This window comes from Dipodomys merriami, unplaced genomic scaffold (assembly GCF_024711535.1).
Source record: "Dipodomys merriami isolate MVZ:Mamm:240054 unplaced genomic scaffold, mDipMer1.0.p SCAF_390, whole genome shotgun sequence".
Lineage (NCBI taxonomy): Eukaryota > Metazoa > Chordata > Mammalia > Rodentia > Heteromyidae > Dipodomys > Dipodomys merriami.
Window position 1 is genome coordinate 281,753 of NW_027205493.1, and position 19,798 is coordinate 301,550.

The 19,798-nt window shown below is 35.2% G+C and overlaps 1 pseudogene; it reads right to left on the minus strand.

Annotated features, from left to right (window-relative positions):
- Window positions 1–5,885: 5,885 nt before the first annotated feature.
- The window catches only part of LOC138805376 (GATA zinc finger domain-containing protein 1 pseudogene), a 52,906-nt pseudogene continuing 38,993 nt past the window's right edge, over window positions 5,886–19,798 (minus strand).

The window sequence follows — 19,798 nt, forward strand, 5'->3', positions numbered from 1 at the left end:
TAAAGACCTTGGTGTTAATTTTAACAATAATCAAATTGATGAGATTCTGGGAAACTTTGAAAGTGTGGATGAAATACAGTTTGGGATGTGAAATGGCCAACAGATTTTGGGAGCAAAAATTTTGGTGTAGTGTATTACAATGAATATAAATGGTTAATCACATACTCATATGTTAAGAGTTTTGAAACCCTGAAATTCAGTCCCCCTAACTCAACAAAATTGTACTAGTAATGAGATCTGGGTTTCATAAATAAAAAAAATAAATGTGTACTAATTATTTCCAGGCAAAATGTGGACCCATGGGCTGTCCCCAAGCACAGTCTAGTGGGTTGGGAGTTAAAGGACATTTTTAAAATAGAATATCCTTTTACTTTTGTGAACGTTTTAGAATTTTATTGATCATTTCACATTAATTTCAGTCCTCACACATTTGTACAACAAACTTCATTATTAACATGTTTATTTATGTGTAATTTTGATCATAGTGACCTCATTTTGTGATATGAAGGCTAAACAATCTTTATAGTTTAATTATTTGTTGTACCGAGTGTTCTTTTACTTCCAAGTTCAGTAAAATAAGGAGTTTTAAAGACAATCTTGAATTCTTTCATATGAAGGATGGGACAGGGAGATAAAGAGGAAAATTATATTTTTAAGAATTAGGAAAGAACAATATAACAGTTTGCTAAAATTATAGCAGTGACCATATAAAGGTGAATTTTACTGTATGATCTGAGAGTTAATATTAGCAATTAAGTTTGGGGAAATAAGAGCTTTGTATTGTCAATATCTTGACTATCATGTAACCTCAGTCATGCTTGGAAATTTAAGTTATTCCAAAGTTAATGGATGTAGCTTTTTTTTTTTTTTTTTTTGTCAATCGTGGGGCCTGAACGCAGGCCTGAGCACTGTACCTCAGCTCTTCAACTCAAGGCTACTACTCTACCACTTGAACCTCAATGCCACTTCCAGAATTTTTATTTTGGGGTCCGGTCGTGGGGCCTGAACTCTGGGCCTGGGCGCTGTCCCTCAGCTCTTTAGCTCAAGGCTAGCGCTCTACAACTTGAGCCACACCGCCACTTACAGCATTTTTCTTTTTGCTTATGTGGTGCTGAGGAATTGAACCCAGGCCCCCAGGCATGCAAGGCAAGTGCTCTACCACTGAGCCACCTTCCCAGCCCCACTTCCAGCATTTTCTGTGGTACTGTGGAATCAAACCCAGGGCCTCATGCATGCAAGCCAAGCACTCTACAACTGAACCACCTTCCCAGCCCCTGATACAGCTTTTGAATATGTTTGTTACCTGATAGGTTCTGACATTGTGGAAAGAGCCATTGATGTTTCTGACATCATTTGCTCAGAATAGATTGGTGAACTAAGAATTTTATCCATGTAGAATTAATTCAACTGTTCAAAAAATTTAAAACAATTGGCCATGCCAGATGATTTATGATATATTACAAGCCTTTAAATTATTATCACAACTCTCTACACAACACCAGATCATATTTAGGAGAAACTTACACCCAAATCAGGTCCTATACTCTTCACATTTACTACTAAGTCTCAACAGAGAAAACACTATGAGGCACAACCTAAAACCAAGGCAAACTGGACCTTAAATAACTACATGTGAAATCAAATTCAGGAAAATAGAAATAATTTTCAGAGAAAAAGTTCCTTTCTTAATCAACAAAGAAATATGCAAAATGAGAGCTATAGAAACATGAAAAAAATTTCAAAAGCCAAATGAGATGCAGTTCAGAAATAGCTTCATAATGTCAGTGAATAATAGGCCTGACATATAATTCGCAATAGAAATTCAGAAGAAAAAATAAGCACACACATATTTTTAGTGTACAGTATCCCTGATAAAAGCCATAGTATCACTAAGAAAATTCATAGTCCAACAAAAATAGGAAAATTTGCTGTAATAGTGACCCAATATCATCGAAGGTAGAAATATACATTAAATTTGTACTAATAGTATTAAAAAAGATGGCCAATAAAATATGTAAAATTGTTTAATGTAGATTAGCAAAAATATAGTACCTATCACATTTCCTACTCCTGTGAAATTATTTATATATAGATTATGGGAGCCCTTGGAAAAATAAATTCCTGGAAGTGTAACACATTAAAAAAAGTTTTGCAAACTAATAGATGATAAATATTAACAGTACAGTGGAGAAAACTAAACAAGGCAGTAAACTCCCATGTGTCTTTCTTCATATAGAATAATTCATTCATATTTTTTTTTAATGCTAGAAAGTAATACTTAACACTGACATTGTAGAAAGATCCATCAATGCTTCTCACATGGTTTGTTCAGGATAGATTGGTATAATTAGAATTCCATCTTATTGTACAATAAGTTTAATTAAACAATTGTCAAAAAATTGGGAAGTGCTTTGTAATACTTATAGTGAATCAAATTTCCATATGATAAACAATATTACTTATAATACTCCCACTAGCTATTTAACAATAGTGTATTCAATAGTATTCTTCCAAAACTAATTCATCTTATCATAGATAGATAATATAATAATGAGCAAGACAGGGAAATATTAGCAGCATAAAAATGCACGTTATCGAGGAATTTAGAAAGTGAATGTGAATTATTGAGGGAATGAAAATCTGACAAGATACCACTTGCAAATTTTTAGTAGTTACATGGTCATCATATTTCAGAGATACACCAAAGACAGTGACTGACAAATCTATGGCAATAGAGGCACTATATCTAACCAGGAAACAAAAGCCAGACAAACTACTACATATAAAACTGCAAAGAATTCACAGTACTTCACAGGGAGAGCAAAATAACAATATGCAGTAAGAACATATATCTTTTCCTTCCAAACAGAACTCTACATTATGCAACACTTGTGGCTCAATTGAAATTAGATATCATGATGACACAAGATTATGGCCCCAGGTCATTAAGGACCAAGAAAATAATTTCTTCCAGAAGGGTTACACAGAAGAGAATTTCCACATACATCAAAACGTACATATTTTTGAAAAATATATTTGGCTAGCTTTGAGTTATTAAACAATATGGATGCTGAGTGTTGATGCTTCATGCTTATAGTCTTAGCAACTCAAGTTGATGAGATTTGAGGATCTAGGTTCAAAGCCAACCCAGGGCAGGAAGGACCATTAGACATGTATCTGCAATTAATTGCCTGAAAACTGGAAGTGTAGCTGTGGCTCAATGTGGTAGAGCCCTAGCCTTGGAAAATGCTCAAGGATAGTGCCATGCCCTGAGCTGAAACCCCATGCTGATCAAGATAAAAACAAGCGAGACTTATTACCATATGATGTATGGTACCTTTGCTGCAGTACATAGAGCTGTGTCCTGAACAGTTCGCTGGTATCCAGATTGATCAAAACCTGGTTAGCTAAAAAGCTGGGCACTAGTGGCTCATGCTTGTAATCCTAGCTACTGAGGAGACTGAGATCTGAGAATCTTGGTTTGAAGCCAACATGGGCAGACAAATCCCAGAAACTCTTATCTCCAATTTACCAGCAAAATGTCAAAAGTAAAGGCATGATTCAAGTGGTAAAATGCCAAGTGTGAGTTCAAGCTCATATACTGACAAAGAAGTGTCTGCCTGGAAATGGTGGACACAAAGATGGGATGTTAGCTTGAAAGGGCCAGCCAGGACTCCTCATAGAGGAGAAGATACACAAGATGAAGAGAGACTTGCCGGAAATTGTTCCGAGGGCAGAACATATCCACCCCAAAACTGGGAAATGGGGTCCTGCCTGGTCGAAGATCCCCCATCATGGCTGATTGAGCTGTATCAGCCAGGAGTGAGACTTGCTAGAATTCGTTCTGAGGGCAGAACAACTCCACCCCTAAACTGGGAAATGGGGTCCTGCCTGGTCAAATAACCTCCCTAATCCCTGTTTGAGATGGGTTAGCCCCCATGGCCCAAGGAAAGCAGCATGCCCCAAACCTCAGAACGGCACATGCCTCATGGAGTAAGGCACCTCACTGTCTGCATGACATGCAGAAATCATTGCTGTGGTACTTGCACTCAGTATGTAATTGAGCAACAGGCGGTATGTATTTACAGGCTGTCACAGATGGTGAAGCCTTGTGATTACACAAATGGACACATAATGTTTATGAAATCAGTGGCAAAGATCTTTAGAGTTAGAAGAATTTAGAATTAGAAGAAGCTCACAATATGTAGCATAATTATCAAATTCAAATTGGCCTAACAAATTTATAATTCAGAAAATAACTACAGCAACCAGTTAGTTATATTAACACAAAATATTAAGGTAGAGAGCCAAATATTAAAACCTACAGTGACACAAATAATCACAGATATACACTTTCATCTAGAACACACAAAAAGGGTAAGATGGCACAAGTAAAATTCCTAAGCTGCCAAGTATTAAAATACAAAGGAAAGAAAGCAAAGGGACAATGAATAAGGACCATAAGGTAAGATCACACCATAGGAGATTTCAACTATACATAGTACGTATGAGCACCTGTGGAGGACAGTAAGAATAAGAAGAGTAGCTGGCATAAGATCAGAAGTAAGGATGTGAGGAAGTCAAAATCTTACTGATAAAATTGAAATTTAAATAGAATAAAGTCATAAAAAACATAACATAATAGGTGTACACATCTAATTCAATAATAAAATAGTATAATAGATATAAAATATGTATGTCATATATAGAAAACATTGTATAGAATAAAATTTCAAAAGAAGAACTTTACATACAAATCAGGTACATTTAATTATTAGGAACATGTATAGAAAGCTTTAATATTTTATTTATAAGAGAATTAGAGTAATTATCAGAATTTCCAGCTTTACAGATAAACTTTCTTCAGGCCTATTTTAATCTGAATTAGAAATAATCATTAAAGGAAGCCCACACTACTTTTTTTATTGTTGATCAAGGCAACATTTTACTTGATTAAACCTTTGAGGAGAAGTTTAAAATTGAATATTTTGTAGTTATATAAAAATATAATCCATTTTTTGAGTTTCTGGAAGTAAATTATGAATAAAAACAGATCGTGCCTACTCCTAATGGTCTCTCAGAAATTGCATCCTTTGCCTGGGAAGATACACAAACAGAAAGCTAACATTCACCTTCAAATACATTTTGTTTTCTCTAAGTCATGACTTTTTGAGGCATGAATCAAGCAGTACAATGCCAAGTGTGAGGTTCAAGCCCATGTACTGACAAAGAAATGTCTGCGTGGAAATAGTAGACACAAAGATGGGATGCTAGCTTGAAAGGGACAACCAGGGCTCCTCATAGAGATGATACAGAAGATGGAGAAAGACTTGTTGGAAATTGTTCTGAGGGCAGAACATATCCACCCCAAACAGGGAAATGGGGTCCTGCCTGATCAAAGAACCTCCATCATGACTGGTTGAGCTGAATCTGCCCCATGCTAGACTTGGCAGAATTTGTTAACAATTACTAGGTCATTGGGAACACACTTTTTAGTTTCCCATATAAGAATTTTATGGGCTCAGCTCTGGTGGCTCCTGTAATCCTAGCTACTTAGCAAGGAGGATCATGGTTCAAAGCCACGCCAGGGAAGAAAGTCCATGAGATTCTTATCTCCAATTAACCACTAGAAAACTGGAAGTGGAGCTGTGGCTCAAAGTGGTAGAGTACTAGCCTTGAGCAAAAAGAGCTCAGAGACAGCACCTAGGCCTCATGTTCAAGCCCCACGACCGACCAAAAAAAGCAATTCGTGGAAGAAGTTATCTTCTTCAGAGTTGTATAAATATAAGAAAATGAAAAATCCACTTTTGGGTTTGTTTGTTTTGAACCCAGGGTCTTAGGCATGCTGGGTAAGGGATATATTACTGAGTTTCCCAGCCTCGGATTTAGTTGTAACTACAAGTGTTTGGTAACTGTCTCCTAATCATTATTGCAGGAGTAGGTCCAACATGAGTCCATATATAGCCCTTTTCTGGTCTGGTGGAGACAGTGGGAAATAGTGGTGACCTTGACTTGAAATACTCAGACGGTGCATGACAAACAAATTCCAAGTATTCCATCTTCCTGGGAAGGTCTTCCTCTGGCCATATGATTTGAGACAAAGGATCAAACTGATCTGTGGGGTTAGAGAGAGTGGGAATGAGCTACATCAGTGCTGCGCTCTTCTCTCAATACTGGTCGTAGATAAAACCCCTGATCTGAGCATAGTAGAGCTTTCCATGTTGATTATCAATCACAGAAACATCATCACCATTTTGGTAATATACTCCGTTGTAGAACATTGATTTTGCAGTGATGATGGTGGAAACAGACTCAGGAGCTCTGATGGGATTTTTTAATTTAAAAATATGTCTTCAATCTTTACTAGCCATACAACCGACAAGGGTCTCATATCTAAAATATACTTGGAACTCAAAAAATTAAATCCCCAAACAACAAATTCTCAAATAAACAACTGCCCAATAAATAAGTGGGCTAAAGACATAAAGAGAAACTTCTCTGAACAAGAAAGAAGGATGGCCAATATACACATGAAGAAATGCTCAACATCACTAGCCATAAAAGAAATGCAAATCAAAACAACATTGAGATACCACCTCACTCCAGTTAGAATGGCAAAAATCAAGAACTCTAACAACAACAGATGCTGGAGGGGATGTGGACAGAAGGGAACCTTACTTCATTGTTGGTGGGAATGTAAACTTGTTCAACCACTTTGGAAAGCAGTATGGAGGTTCTTCAAAAGACTTCACATAGAGCTCCCCTATGACCAAGGAATCCCACTTTTGGGCATTTACCCAAATGTTTACAAACAAGACCACACTAAAGCTACCAGCACAACTATGTGTATTGCAGCATTATTTACCATAGTTAAGATATGGAACCAACCCAGATGCCCTTCAGTAGATGAATGGATCAAGAAAATGTGGTATATATACACAATGAATTCTATGCCTCCATCAGAAAGAATGGCATTGCCCCATTTGTTAGGAATTGGAAAAACTTGGAAAAAATTATATTAAGGGAAGTAAGCCAGGCCAAAAGAAACACAGGTCCCATGGTTTTCCTTATTTTTAATATCTAGTATATGTATGAGTCAAGCCAAAAAGGTCAGATAATGTGATGGTAGGAAAATGAACCCTTAGATATGTATTTTAATGTTTTTTTCTTCTTTCATGCATGTGTTTCTAACGCATTTATAAGATTATTTCTTTTTTGCTTTGTATGTCCCTCCCCCACATTATTACCCCCGCTTTCATTATATTTGATGTCAGTATAACTTGTGGAGGAGATGGGGACAAACAAGTCGTTTAAGGATTCAGGTGGACCTGTTGCAACAATGAGAAGTACAAATTTTCATGTCAAAAACGAGCTTTACAATGTCGGTGGGGGATAATGGGGGAAGGATTGGGTGCGGGAGAGTGGGGAGGTTGGGAAAGGAAGTGAAGGGTAAACAAAGGAGGAGGCTGCAATGCTTGTTAAGAAATGTATGCATTATCCTGCCCATGTAATTGTAACCCCTCTGTACAGTATGTTCACAAATAAAATAAAATAAAAATAAAAATATGTCTTCACCCTTTTCCTTTAGTGGAAACTTTCTTTCTGGAAGCTTTTTAAATAAATGAATAAATAGAAATAATCAGAAACAAAATAATACAGTACCTTATATGGTGCTTCTCAATGAAAATAGATTAATTCAGTAAGTCTTGGTGGTCCAAGAGGTGAAAATAGCTATGGAGCAGCATTATCGAAATGAGCATTGAAACAAAAAATAGTCAATGATTTCAACCCAAATGACTAGATTCACAAATGAAGTAATCTTTGGCCATACTGAAATCCACTGCCCTCTGGATTACTGTAGCTATAATAGCAAGCAGCAGTGTCACATCCTGAACAGAATTCAGTAAGATTAGCATCTGCAGTTTTTAGTACAACTCTAGCATTCATGTTTGTCTGAACACTAAGCTGTGATAAAATTGTGATGAGCTATCAGCTTTGTGATGTCATATGCACACAAATTTATGCCAGTATAACTATCACATGTTAATAGTCTTATTTTCTAAGGCATCTTATTGCCCCACTGTTACTATTGAACCTGTACCTAAAATGCAGTCACTAACTCTTCAGTGACTAACAAAATGAAATGTAGCATAGATAGAAAGCACCTTTGCCATATGGTTCCCGCATGGATGGAATCTGGTAGATAAACCACATCACAGTTGGCAAAAATTTCTCCATAAAAGTTGAGTGTATGACATGTGATTCACATTGTGTTCAAAGTAGAAAAAATTACTTGACACCAGAAAACTTGGACGAAAGTGGACAAAAGTCCAATTCATATAAATTAGAATGAAAAGAAATTGGCTTCTGTATAAACATACATATGTTTATACATATACAGTGAGAAATAGAAACATGGCAACCTCATACCCTAGGTCAGTTATTGCATGTGTGGCATACCAAATTTAATTGGCATATAAAGATATACAATCCATGGAGCCATAGCAGAAAAATGAGTTTGGAGAAATATATACAATTATAAGCAATTTTGGTATCTTAGAGTAAATATGAGCTCATGGTGGAAAAATGTTATTTTTTCCATTCTAGTCCTCTTAAGGCATGAATAAAATAATTAAGAAATTTAAGATATTAAAAACATAGCAGCTAATAATGCTTGATATGAAATGTATTCATTACCATCTTCATGTAACTGTAACTCCTCTGTTCAGTATTTTTACAATCAAAAACCAAAAAAATGAACAAAGAAACAATAAAAGAAATTAGCATGCCATTGAAAATGTTGAAGAAATACAGAGGATTTTATGTAAGGGGATTCAGTATCTAGGTACAGATGATAGGTAGCACCTAAGCTACTTATCTCCCTCATAATCCAGAAAACGTTGCTGGCTGGAATCTCAAAAATGAACTCTGTGCTCTTTGCAAAGAACTAATTCCCTGTCACATAATCTTCAGTGAGACTCAGGGAGGGAAGGGAGGATACAATTCTCAATCACTGTGATGATAACGAATTGATACCCTTCCATTCCTCGTTTTTCCAAAGTGCTTGTTATATTTATTCTTGAATTTGAGTCTTGATTTCTGAGTTCTAATCCTAGCTCTAGAAAATATGTCCTGCTTTCATGCAGCAGGTATAGAGCAAATGGTAATGGAATAGATTAATTTATATATTCCATTAACAAATGCCTTGCTACCTCTTTAATTGAAGTTTTCTTTTGGTTAAGTCATGTGAGTCCAAGGATGTAATTGTGCTGTATCTTTACTGAGGTTGTTTATGAAGAAGATGACCATTTGGATTTTTAGTCACTAGAAGCAGGAAAGGGATTATATTTATAAAGGCAATAGGTGAATTGAAAGTGAATAGATGTACTTTGTGGTAGAAGATGAAGTGAACTTTTTGAGTGAGCTGTTGGAGGAGTTTATTTTCCTTCAGTCGCTGGATAAGTTCTTGCTAACCAGTAGATAATATTGGTTATTTAATAATATTAGTTTATTAATCTTATATGTTGAGGGAGGAAGCAAGAAATGAGAATGAGAAATACTGGCGGCAACTTTTAATATCTTAGAATAGTACTTTTAAGTTAAGATAAGTATTACTTTATCTTACCAAGCTGCCTTAATTTTAATGTATGCTACACTGAGTAAAAGGCCAACTGATTAAAGAACATTTGTGCATTTAGTACTTTTTATACATATTTTCAATGGGCCTTCTAGAAAATTTATGACAATTTATATTACTCTCAGTAATACATGAATTTATTTCATTTGATTACAAATATGTTTTATTTTGTCTTTTGTGCCAGTACTGGGGAGGAAACTCAGGGCCTTACTGGTGCTTTGTAGTTTATTGTCCTCTACAACTTGAGCTATAAACTCTACTTGTAGCTTTTTGGTTTATAATTAGAAATGAGAGTCTTAAGGACATTCTGGCTTGGGCTGTCTTTGAGCTAAGACCCTCAGCCTTCTGAGATGCTATGATTAAAAGTGTGAGCCACTACTGTAGAATAGAAAGATTTCATTTTAGCGAGTTTTGAAAAACAACTAAAAAAAGTTGTAGTATTCATTTTGCTGCCTGCACACTTGTATCTAAAGGCTTTAAAACCTTTTAAAAAGTTTATGATATTAACTATCAAATGTATTGCAAATTAATTTTTATAAACCATAAACATATCTGTTGGGTTTTTGTCCATCTCATGGAAGATGGACAGGGTCCGAGGAAAGGTAAGTGGGCCGCTTGCCCATTCCCCAGCCTCCCTTAGCCTCAGAGACAGACAGATGCAGCAGGGAGTCAAGTCAAGCAGGAATTTATTATCACACAACAAACATTTTTAAAGCAAAAAAACCTGCATGGCATAAAAGGGGAGGAAAAGGAACTAACCAATCACTGTAGAGGTCACCCTATCATGCATATAAAAATGATTTTTTCAAATATTTTTTGGTATTTTCTTACTTTTAATTTTTGTGTTTTGCTTTTAGATTTTTCCCTGACACCACAGTTAGAAAACTTGATGTCTGTTTTCTTCAAATGCTTTCATGACTTCATTTAAACTATATATGAATTTATTTACATTTTAGCTATGAAATACAGATTTAAATGTAGTACCTTTCCTATTATTGCCAGCAACATACTAGTTATTTGTTGGGGTGTGCTTTATGTTAGAACTGGAGCTCAATGCAGGATCTCATTTCCTCAGCTTCTTTGTTCAAATCTGGAGTTCTACCACTTGCATCACAACTTCAGTTTTTTGCTGTGCAATTGGAGTAAGAGGTCTGATTGACCTTCTGGCTGTCTTTGAACTGCAGTCCTCATATCTCTGTCTCCTGAGTTATTAGGATTGCATGTGTGAACCTCCAGTAGCTGGCTAGCAGTTAGGTATTGTTATTAGCATTATTTTCTCTCTAGTTGAAACCACATATTTTAAAAAATAAGAAAATTGATTGAGGGCTTTGCCTCATTTCACTTATTTTCTCTTTATTTTGGTTTATTTTTCCTACCACTGAGTTTACGGATCCCTAGGTTGGATAACTTGATAAAAATTGATAAAAATCAAAAGTCTTGCTGACTTCTTATTCCCTCTCCTGGTCCAGAGAACTGTTAGCATTCTTCCCCCTCTATGTACTTTTCTACTTTGACTTTCTTCTGTGTGGTTTCTTGGTTATATGCCAAATTTTATCTTCCCTTATTCCCCTTGAGAATCTGTTGCTATGTTATGTGTCCCTGAGTTATTACTTTTATTTTTTCTTTGAGTTGATCACATACAAACTTTTTTATTCTTATGTTTGTTTGGTTTTGTTTTCCCACAGAATTTTATTATTTTAGCACAGGCTGTCCATAAACACTCAATTGTTCTGCCTTAGCACAAAGCATGTTGAAAATAAGAAGCATTTGTCACCATGCATAGTGGTTTCTTATTTGTATTTTTTATTTTCATGCTTGTTGTGTACTTATTTACCAATTTTTGTACATATCATACTATTGTGTTGGAATCAAGGACTTTTTAAAATACAGGATATGACATTTTTAGAACTTTAGTGTTGTTTGAATTCATTTTATGTGTGTGTGTGTGTCATGGATCATCTCTTAAATATATGTACAACTCTTCTTACTTTTATTGTCATTACATCACTCAATATTCAATTTACTTTAACTCAAGTACATGAAATTTGTTCATGATTTCTCCTGTACCCTGTAACACTAATAGAATCTATCCTGTACCCTTGACTTTTGAAAAAAAATAAGTAATTACTATAAATATATGAATTTTCCTGAGAGACTTCCTGTTCTTAAAGGTTATAATTCACAGAGTAGGAGTAGTTCAGAGATGAAGGGGAAGTTCTGTTGGAATAATTGGAAGTATTTTACAATATTGGTTGGGAAGTATTGAGAGTAGGTATTTACAGCACAGGTTAGTGGGGAGATGAAATGAGTTATTCAGGGGAGGGGAAAGGTATCTAATGTGGTATTGACCCCGTATTGTGAAACTGTGGAGAAAAGAATAAATGCATACACAGATGTTTAGGTGCAAACTTCAGTAATAAGGAGTCTGAGGAATGACAAGGAAAAAAGCGAAAGGATAATAGAAGAAGAGAAAGAAGTACATTAGCCAATAGGACATTCAGAAACAGGAAATAGAAGGCTGAAATAAAAAACACAGCAAAGGAAATAGAACAGAAAAACAAATGATCATTATTTGAGCAGATTATTAGGAGGTGGTTTGTTATTGATAAAAATTAGGGAATGGAGGTGGGAGATACATGAGTAATATATATTACTGTATACAGGGATTGAAACTCAGATATGATAGCAATAATTGTTGGGAAATATGGTTCTGATAAGATGATTTCCATTAAAGAAGTGTGAAAAAGAAAAAAAGGGGGAAAAGTTTGGTGATATGAAGCTCAAGGATTAAATGGAGAAGGTTGATTGGTAAGATTCTTATCTCTAAAACCACCAGAAAACCAGAAGTAGAGCTGTGGCTCAAAGTAGTAGAGCATCATCCATGAACAAAAGAGGTCAGAGACAGTGCCGAAGCCCAGAGTTTAAAACCTGTGACTGCAAAAAAAAAAAAAGAAAGAAAGAAAAAGAAAGGAAGAAAGGAATAATTGGTGGCTATTATATTTCAGATACAATCATTTCCCTTAAGAAGAGCAAGGAAGAAAAAATGGGGAAAAGTGTGGTAAGATTGAAAGGTGAATCACCTCCTTCTGATTTACAACTTGGAGAAACCAGAGATAATCTTATACAGATTAATAGCTAATAGGCTTACAAAGAGTAATTTTAAGAATCTTTAGCTGTAGCTTTCCTTGTTAAACCAGACTCTAGAAGATAGTGTACTGTCGTTCTCCAAAATACTTTTCCTATAGTAGTTGCTGTCAGTGGTCTTTTCAGGCTGTTGTAAGATGGCTGCCCATTCTCCTCTTTAGGTTTCTGGGATCCCTTAACATTTTACACAGTTGGGATCTACAGCCCAATTTGAAAGAGGATTAACTTGTAGAAACTATGGTTCAGATGTGATGGTTTCCATTTTAAAAAGAAAAAGAGAAAGAAAACAGAGAGGGAGGGTGCAATATGGAAGTCAAGAATAATACATAGATGGTTGATTGGTGTGATTGATAAGTCTGGCAACGAACAAATAGACCACCCAATACGTTTGAACCAATAAAGTGTCAATGACTGATTGTCTTTCATACAGCAATTGTGAAGTCTTAGTTGATTTTATAATGTCTTCTCTGTACATTGCAACATGTTTAGTTTTGTTACCCTAAGAAGTCCTCTTAAGTGGACCGCTTAAAAATATTTGCTTTCTCAGAACCAATTGCCATGTTTTGAGACAAGCAGCTGTTTGTCATAGAACTTAAGGTTTTATTTTGGTTGATAATGAGGCCTCAACTGACATAGGAGAACAGGTGTGTGTATGAATACAGTTACCCAGTGATTTACTCTCAGCTAAATCTGTTAACTAATGAATGAATAAATAGCACTCTGAGTGGTAGCCATTGTGTTATATTTATTTTGATGGCAGAAGATGATATAATCATACTGAGTGGAACAACTGAAGAACCTTTCAAGAAGAGAGTAGCAAGTTTCCAGGTTTAGTAATTCTCTGTAGCCTATGGTTGGAGGTGATCACACAAAGTAGAGAGACATGATTCAGGAAAACTAGATAAGGGAAAGCAAGAGAACAATTTTATTCCTTTGACTTTTCTTATTAATCAGTTATTAAAGAATTTAAAAGGAGTAATAATTTATGCTATACATTTGATTTAAAAGTGTTTATATATATATATATATATATATATATATATATATATATATATATATATATATATATACACACATATATAATACACACAACATTTTCATTATCCGTTCAGAAAGCATTGGGCGGTTTGATTTCCTTGGTTATAGAAAACTGTGAAAAAAGAAACATAGATGTTCAAGAGTCTTTACTGCAAACTGACTTGTAATATTCAGGATAGATGACCAAAAATGGTATTGCTTGATCAGAAGCTAGTTTTATGTTGAGTTTTTAGGAATATTTAATCTGTCTTCCTGAATATTACACTACATTCATTCCCACTAACAGTATAATAAAGCTCCTTTTTCCTCAACTCACAACCAGCATTTATTTTTTGTATACTTGATATAGGATGCTTTCACAGGGGTAAGATGAAATCGCAATATTACTTTGATTCATATTAAAATGAGAATTTTGAGCATTTCCTCATGTCTTTATTGGTAATTCTTTCTTCTTTTTGTGAGAAATTCTGTGATTTCTTTGTCCACTCATTGGTTTACTGAATTTAGGACAGCTTAGTTTGGGAGTGCCTTGTCTATTGTGGATATTATGCCCTTGTCAGATGTATAGCTGATAAAGATGTTCCATTTTGAGATCTTATGCCCAGATAAGGATTCCCAAAGACCACCAAGGAACTGATTCTGATGCAAGCACAAGAGAGTCATTTATTGCAAGCTCCAGCCTGGACTCACAACGGGCACCTGTGGAGCAGGTCAGAGTTGAGAGCCCTGACTTCCCAGTTTAGCAAGGGTAGGGGGTTTCCAACTTAAGGGTTATATGATTGGTTGAAATTTAGTGAGTGAATCTTGTAACAATCTTATTGGCTGGCGTGCATGAGCTAAGTTTTTAAGCAGCAAACTATGTTAACTATGTTATCTTAAGAAACATCTGGAGCTTTAGGTACCTTCCTGTCATCCACTGATGGCTATTGCTAGGCTGTAGCTAGGGCAGAATGTTATTAGGACATTTTGCAGTTTTTCCAGGAACCTGAGTTCATACTTTCAGTAAAAGTCCTCACATTGGATACTTTCAGTAAAGGCCTTTACAATGGATACTTTCAGTAAAGGCCTTCAAAAGTCCAGAATGGCTGTACTTTGGCTATCAGTACATTGATTTTTTTTCTTGATTAAATACAAACTTTGCTGTACAGACATTTTTTGCCTTGTTACAAAATGATTTCTCAATTATCAATAAGCTGAACCCCTGGTCTGTATTCAGAAAGTTCCTTCCTAATATGCCAGTAGTTTTAGTGTTCCTCCTAACCAGTCTTGTATTTGTTTCAAGATTTTAGGTCTTAAATTGAAGTGTTTGTTCCATTTTGAGTAGACAATGTGACACTCAAGAGATCCAGCTTTGGTTTTTTTACATATGGATGTGTTATAAGGTTAATCATCCCAGAAGCCACATTTTCGAATATAAAATATTGGAGTCTTTATTATACAATTAGCAGGCTACAGGCAGACCTTGGTTACAAAGGCCTGCTGCACTCAACTACACAAAACAGAATTATGAAAAACGAGAAAGAGGAAGAAAAGAACAAAAACAATACCAGCAAGCTAATTCAGCTCTGATGGAGAACAAAATTTGGGATGTTATGATGACCAGAGACAAGCCAGAAGACAGGACAGAGGACAGGATCATGGAGACATGATGGTAGAGGCAGCTAGGCTGGTCTGGGCCTAAATAGGGCCCAAGCCCAGGGCAGGGCCACAGGAAATTCCCAGTCCCAGGCAATGGACTGACAGATTCATTAACCTCTCAGCCAAGTGCTGGCTACAGCCTCCATGGTTCCAGGCATGCCCATCACCTGGGAGGTAGGTGATGGGTGGGGGCATTTCCTTCCCCCAGCAAGAAGACAAGATGCTAGGTCCTGCCACCCAACCTTGTAACCAATAAGGTGCCAGCCATATTCAAATATCCAATTTTCCTAACACCATTGGTTAAAGATTGCCATTTTTTCCAACATGTACTTTTTACTACTTTATCAAATCTCAGATGCATGCAAGTATATGGGTTTATTAATGCGACTTCTAGTTTATACTACTGGTCTTCAAACCTATTTTTGTGCCAGTACCAATCTTACTTGCTACTGTAGCTCATTGTAAAGTTAAAGTTTTGGAATGTCATACCTTCGTTCATTATTGCTAATTTACCCAAAATTCCTTCTGTTGTTCTAGAACTTTCATTAGAATTTTTATATTGTCTTTATCTCAGTCAACAATGATATTGGGATTTTATGTATGTTGTACTGAATTTGTAGATTTCCTTTGGCAGTATGTCCATTTTCACAATACTAATTTTGCAAGTCTGAGAACTTGGAGGTATTTTCACTCTTAATCATTTCTTCAGTTTATTTCTTCAATATTTTATAGTTTTATTGTAGTGGTCCTTCAACTGTTAATATATATATATATAATATATTATATATATTATATATAATATATTATATATATAATATATATATACCAAGTAATCAATATATATATACATATATATTGATTACTTGGTATTTTAATTTACTTTTTTCAGACTATTAGAGCATTTCTTTCCCAATTTAATCCTCAACTTCATTTTTTTTCATATATGGGAAAGAATGGATTTTTTTCTCTTTCCTTCCTTTACTTTTCCTTTCTTTTCCTGCTCATTTGTTGTAAGTATTCATTGGCTTCAGCACCTGAGAATGAGGTGTTTATCTAGGTACTTCAGAAGTAAGTTTTTATCTGTTTATGAGGATAATTTCCTTACTTCTTTCCCTCTTTGGGTTCCTTTTGTATCATTTCCTTTTATTGCTGAGGTTAGGAATTTCAGCACTTTATTGGAAATTAGTAGAGAAAATGAATATCCTGTCTTTTTCCTGATATTAGAGGAAATATATATATATATATACATTCAGATATATAAGTATATATACATATAGATATATAGGTATATCTATATGTATATATGTTTGTAAAATGTGTTTGTTAATGGAAGACTTTATGTACTCTTGTTGTAAGGTATTCTCAATTATTGGGATTCAGAGATGCCACAATTTAGAAGGTCGAATTTGGAGTATTTATTAAAAAGCCAGCGACTGCATGGTGGACTCCTGTCTGAAAGACCAGAAGCCCAGAACAGAGCTAGCACATAGTTTCTAAAGACAAGGACGTGTACTTGAGGTGAAGACCAAATCTTAACAATCTAACAAAAGTGTCATTCATAAAACAAAACAAGCTAAATGAGGATATTATTCCTAATAATAGTGGTTATACAAAGGCAAAGTGAATATACTTATTCTTAATAAAATGGTTATACATAGGCAAAATAGGTGGGGATAGTTAACTCTAACAAAGTGATAATATATAGGTTAAATGATTAGGTGGGGATACTTAATTTTAATAAAGTGATGATTCATAGGGAAAATAAAGGAAAATCAGGACCCCAATTACCTAGATGAAGTGGTAGTTTCCTGGAGCCCATGACAATTATTACAGTCCAAAGAGTGTCCTCTATAACCTCTAGAGTTTGGAAAGTCCCCATGTATAATTAATAGCAAGATGCCAAGATGGCAGTCAAGTTACTTAGATTCATATCCATATTTCACTCTCACCAAAAAACCAGTTAACTAAAGAAGAGATTCACCTTAGATGTGAATAATAATAAAACAAAATGGGTTTTATTATTATTTTTTATTTATTTGGGATTTTGTCAGTACTGGTAAGTCCAGGATTGTTTGTTGAATTGGTATTCCTCTATTAAGTGAATACATGTTGACCTCCATAATTTCTTCTTCATGGAACATTCATTCCATTTTTTATATGAGGTGATAACATTTTAGTCTATTCTTACTGATTTTGACCTGCAATTGATTTCGTTATAAGTATAGTTACTCCTTAATTCCTGATGAGTATTTTTGTAAGGTCTTTTTTCATCCATCCTCTCTGAATTTGTTTATATCTTGGATGATGAGGTATGGGTAGTATAGATGAGGAGAAGTGGCAATGAAGGGATGGAAATATATTTCAAAGAAAGGATTGTTAGGATGTGATTCAGATGTGATAGCTTCATTTTAAAAATAAACAAAATAGAGACTAAAGAAGAGAGAAATCAAATATTAAATGGATTAAATGATTGGTGAAGTTAAACGGCCTTATTATAAATTACAATTTGGTAAAACCAGAGTTGAACAATTGAGTCAATAAATAAAACACAGTAATTTTGATGTATTGGTTCTGGCAATATTGCCCTCTGTGTGTATTATAAACTTTAATTGAAACTTTAGGTGGAGGAAAGGACCTCTGAGATTTTGCTGCTGGCTGGTGCTATGTGTCTATTCTTTGATTCAGCAGGGAGTTCCAAGCCTGTTTGGCAGAAACCAGCTTCATTCTCATTCAAATGATTCCATTTCTTTGATTTATTTGAGCTGTTTTTCTCATAGACACAGATTTCCTAGAGCGCCCTAGTGATAAAGATTCACAGTCCTCTGGTCTTTCCTCTCAGGCAGGTATTCCCAAGCCTGCAGACCTTGGATAGTGTTTTCTCAATCTGCAACTGTACCTTTTTTTCTTTGTTAAATAATATGTGACATAGTGAATCTCTTTTCAACAAGATGTGCCTTTTTCTTATCTTTTGGTGTGCTCTATCTTCTTCGGGCTTCTGTAGGTTGGCTAAATTCTTTGTTTTATATAATCTGTACTTCAGTGACAGGATTCATTCTATAGTTGGGCTTCGATGAGTGTATTTCCTCTGGTGGAGAGGAAGTTTCGTGGCTCTTATGAAACCACGTTCTATTGCTAAGATATTCATGTGGATAAAGTTCCACAGGATAAAAATGAAGTTTGGGAAATTTTAAAGCTGTTATTTTTGTGCAGGTAAACTGAAGTTTGGAAAAATATTGGAAGCTGTTATTTTTGTTAAACATTAGATTCAGGTTGTTAGAGACCTGCCCTATAATGCTGCCTCTCTTGGCAATGATTTCTCCAGGCCACTTTTTCTGAGAGGAGAGTGCAGCAAGTTTGTTTGTCATCCCCCTAGAAGAAAGGGTCTTTTAGGCAGATAGCATATAGTTTGTGTGTTGTCCTTTTGGAATACATTAAAACTGCAAAGGACAATTTATATTAAGTTTCTTTTAATGGCAATTTGTAGCTTGATAGGCTCCAATCTCAAGCTTAATAATCAGGTTGAAACTAGAGGGACCAAATACCAGAAATATTGTATTAGATAGAGGTCTCAGGAAAGGTAATAGTCAAGGCAACCCAAACCAGGTATCTTTCCTGAGACCCATGTTGAGGATCTTACTGTCTAAGTTGATATGTGTTGTGGGGATTATTCTAGATGTTAGTTTGAACAAGATTTGTTCTGACATCCCTTTGACATGCCCTTTGCCTGTATCCACATATCTGTATTTGAGAATTTTTAAAAATGAAATCATAGCTGCTAGGAAGTCAGTTTGTTACTGTAGATCTATAAACATTTGGACTAAGTAATTAGCTACAAATTATTGTTGACTAGATCACATGAAAAATGTCTTCTATTTCTTAATCTAGGCTTCATGGTATTTCAAGTTGTTAGCACCGTATATGGAAAGGAATATCTCAGTTTTTTTTTTGTTTTTTTTTTTTTTTTTGTGGAGCCTTATTAATAGCTGGTGACAGAAAGACAAGGAATTCTATGCCTCCATCAGAAAGAATGGCATTGCCCCATTTGTTAGGAAATGGAAAGGCTTGGAAAATATTATATTAAGTGAAGTAAGCCAGGCCCAAAGAAACATAGGTCCCATGGTTTCCCTTATTTGCAATATTTAATATATGTGTGAGTGAAGCAGAAAAGATTAGATAATGTGATGTTAGGTAAATGAACCCTAAGATATATATTCAAATTTTCTTTCTTTCATACGATTGTTTCTAACGCATTTATAAGATTATTTCTTTGTTGCTTTGTATGTCCCTCCCCCAGAGTATAACCCCTGCTTTTACTGTATTTGATGTCGGTATAATTTGTGG